The sequence below is a fragment of the Odontomachus brunneus genome, unplaced genomic scaffold (assembly GCF_010583005.1).
Source record: "Odontomachus brunneus isolate Ranch 3 - 2012 unplaced genomic scaffold, Obru_v1 Obru_scaffold_040, whole genome shotgun sequence".
NCBI classification, from domain to species: Eukaryota; Metazoa; Arthropoda; class Insecta; order Hymenoptera; family Formicidae; genus Odontomachus; species Odontomachus brunneus.
The window spans coordinates 908,961-913,049 of NW_022639490.1; the positions used below are offsets into that span (position 1 = coordinate 908,961).

Genomic DNA, 4,089 nt, shown 5'->3' on the forward strand with positions numbered 1-4,089 from the left:
AACCTTAAGCAGTAAGACGTAAGCAATAAGCGAATCAGCCAATCACAGTCATTGATTCTTTGACCGTAAGAAGAATCAAGGACTGTGATTGGTCAATTTGCTTACTGCTACGTCTTAATGCTTAAGTTTTTCTATGTGCCACGGCCTTAAGAAGAATCAATGACTGTGATTAGTCAATTTGCTTAGGGCCGTGGCACACAGAAAAACTTAAGCAGTAAGACGTAAGCAGTAACCAAATTGACCAATCACTGTCTTTGATTCTTCTTACGGTCCAAGAATCAACGACTGTGATTGGCTGATTTGCTTACTGCTTACGTCTTACTGCTTAAGTTTTTCTACGTGCCACCAGCTTTACTGCTTACATTTTACTGCTTAAGTTTTTGTGTGCTACTAGCCTTAGGGCTTGTGTCCACGATGCTAGAAATTAGTCCGAGATCTAGATCCAAGAAAAAAGCAACCAATCCATTTACAGCTTTTACGGAAAAGCGACAATTTTATTAGTTACACGTTTCTCGGATCGAGATCTCGGTCCAATTTCTAGCATCGTGGACACAAACCTAAGACCCGATCTACATAGGTGATTTAAACCTTAAGCTTTAATAAATTGACCAATTACAATCAAATTTGAGGAGAATAATCGACTGTGATTGGTTAATTTCTTAAGGCTTAAAGCTTACTACACTTATTGTAGATCGGAATTTAAATGCGAAGGGAGCACAGACTTCTATACACTAGTAGTCACGTCAAGCTTGTCAAGCTTGTACGACACGAAATAGCACCCTAAAGCCCATTCTACAATTGCGTGAATGTGGATGTAAGTGGTTGTAAGTGATTACGACAACCAATCAGAGTAAAGCAATCAGTGAATAAAACATTCGGATTGGTTGACTCTTACGTTCACGCTACGCTTACGCAATTGTAGAATGGGCTTAATGCAAGATTCACACTGCGTCCAGTTCCAACGTACGACGTCCGATATTCAATAGTGTGAATTCTCTGAAAATAGCTAATATCCAATAAGTTTATTCACATTAATTGAATTTTTTACACTTTCACACTTAGTGCACATTAATTCTTTAGAGGTTCTAAAAATAGCGTCATGTTTTCCGTTCGTGTTACGAGTGTAAATGCAATTCTGATACACTTTTCACTCTTGCTTGGGATCAAGTGTAAAAAGTGTATCAAAATTGCAATTACACTCGTAACACGAACGGAACTCATGACGTCATTTTTAGAACCTCTAAAGAATTAATGTGCTAAGTGTGAAAGTGTAAAAAGTTCAATTAAAGCATAAACTTATTGGATATTAGCTATTTTCGGACAGCTCACATCTTCAAAAGACGTCCTAAAAATATTCTGATGACATCCCTCCGTCCTAAAAGCGTCTTCAGAACGTATTTTGGAAAATTTGTATTGTATGAAATGCACTAGCGTGCAACGGGCATTAGGTGTAAAAGTGTGAATAGTACAAGCAACTCAACAAACCTATAGTGAAAGGATTGCTCGATCAGTTACCGGATACCCTGTATTTCAGTGGAAAGAACCATAAACTATCACGTAATAGCGCATGAGTGTCGCATCTGATGATTTCATAGTCGATGGTTCGCAAAGTCTACGGGGCCTACTCGACTGAAGACACGGCGACGACAGCGTTCTCGAGCGAGCTTCACGCAACAGGAGAGAGCACTCGGAAAGCGTCGAGACCCAAGTTCGATAGCTTATCGCGTCAGAAATTGTTTGCGCCGTCCGTAGTCAGCGTCTGCATCATGAAATACTTCGCTTCTGCGTAGTAATTTCGGTAAGTCGAACATACCAGGCACTTCACGCCGATATCTAGTCCTATACGATATACACCCATAATGGCGTTACGCCCATAATGGCGGATCTATTGGAGCGATGCGAAAGATTATATTTTCCGTTATTTACATGAGTTCTAGCGGGAACTCTCTTTCTCTGAACTCATTTTCTCCTCGTGGTATCTCTTTTTATCGTACTGTCGTGCTTGTTAATCTGGGAGATTCTCTACGAGGAGCTCCTTGCTAAAAGGTACGCCTCTTTGCCAACGAAACGTTTACAATATGGCGTATAAGAAATGCGACGTAGCGGGACGCAAATAGGTATCGCCACGATATCTAACATTGGAATCTTTCAGATGAATTGACTATCAAAAAGCCGTTATTATAATGCTTTGTTTTGTAACATCTATGATTTAGTGAATGTTTTTTCCGATGATTAAAAAACTTTGCACATTCTGTATCTTAATTTTCTTTGTTGACTCTAACTTTCTTTATTCACATTATTATATAATATTTTCGTTTTGGGAACAACTCTAGTATTGATATGTATAACTGTTAATAGTGTTTTTGTTTAATCAATTTTACATGCAACCAATGATCCATGTTATATCATGAGCCAAATTCCATTGCTAAGTAAAATATATCTCATGGTAATTATAAAAGTATTTCAAATTTATATTTAAAATACTCATGTGACACGGAAAGTGTTAATGTTACATCTATTTATTGTTGTGTTGTTTTTTGTTTTGTTTTGAAATATATATAGCTTCGTTCTTTTGCTGTTCTACAAATATTATTTCTTTCAATTGCAATTTTATTAGTGAAATATATATCTATTGTAAATATGTATATATATATATATATTTTTTTTTTTTATATAATGTTGCAAGAAAAACATTCAGTAGATCTCAGAAATTATATGTATACAGAGTAACTCAAAGGTCTATTATCATCTTTAGTTTTCTAAAGTTCCAATCTATAAAAGGAATCTTAAACATATATTATTTCTAAATAAGTTACAGATTTTTCAAATAATGTATATGTACTTAATACATATGTACTTAATACATGTTATATTTTGTTGAATTTTTCAAGTCGATAACTGACCAGTGGGCCATCCTGTATATCAATTTAAGCTTATGACTTGACAGATAATTATCTGAATAGGAAATTAAATACAGATAAATTTGCAATTGTCATAAGATGGTTGGGTACAGTAAGGGAAAACTGGTGTGTGTTGCAGGGTTTTAGACTGCTCAGTGTGTGTTAGGTGCCAAGAACAGATCCAGCTTCTTCGATGGATTTTGCACAATAACACGGTGCAGTTGACTACTTCTTTCCACTTCTTCATTTCGTTGTTCCACACTGATGAATGGTTTGCTGCTCGGTCGTCTTTGTTCTCATCACAACTCTTAGCTTTCGTCGTACGTTTTAGCTGAGACAAAGAAAGACAGAGAGAGAGTGAAAGAGAGAAAGCGCGAAGAAGAAAGAAGTTTCTGAAGTTTCTGAAGTTTCTAAAGTCTGAAGGTAATTTCTCATAAGTCATGTAATAAAAATTAGTTCGTAATTCAGAAAGGAAGTGTTCTGATTCTACTACAGGCTCGTTTAACTGCCTGTCGTTCTTTTTTTATTTTTTTTTTTGTTTTGCGAGCGCTCCGTGAATATCTTTATTTACTTACATGTTTCTATGAACATCCACGTTTCCTATACGATTTTGCTATCACTGTATATTCGGAGTCTAATATACAATGGTAAGTAAATCATGACCCTGAATTTACAGAATAAATAAAGAAGTCGTGTAAAACATTCGTACAAACGACATGTTTCGTACGTACAAAATGTTTTACATTCACACGTGAATCTCTTTGTGTTTCCATCATGATATATAAATCGCACGGAGTTTATCCTTAACCGTTTGACTTGCGCTATAAAACGTACCTAAAATGACAAATTAGGAAGGACTTACATCGTGTCTTTCTCTACTAGCAATAAAACCTGAGAATCTATCTTAAAGTAGGATAAAAATTACTGCTTAAGTATAAAAATCGAAGGAATAAAGAAAAGTTATCAGAACTTTTCACCTTGGAGCGAAATTTAAATAGTAATGTTGTTTATACGCAATAAGTAACTACTCCACTTCTAATCTAATCAAACTCACACATACACATATATACTTGTCATCACACACCTTTAATCAATTTATCTCTACATACAAAATTATGAGACGTTTAACTATTTACTATAAGACATTACATACTATAAATACGATTAATCTTAGAAATAACTTGAAATA

The 4,089-nt window shown here is 35.3% G+C and overlaps 1 protein-coding gene across 1 annotated transcript in view; it reads left to right on the forward strand.

The window, feature by feature from the left end:
- Positions 1-1,588: 1,588 nt before the first annotated feature.
- The window catches only part of LOC116844233, a 21,332-nt gene continuing 18,831 nt past the window's right edge, over positions 1,589-4,089 (forward strand). Inside the window, exons 1-2 of the mRNA XM_032815483.1 lie at positions 1,589-1,798; positions 3,040-3,323. The gene's annotated coding sequence lies outside the window, so the exon portion shown is untranslated. The remainder of the gene's footprint in view (positions 1,799-3,039; positions 3,324-4,089) is intronic.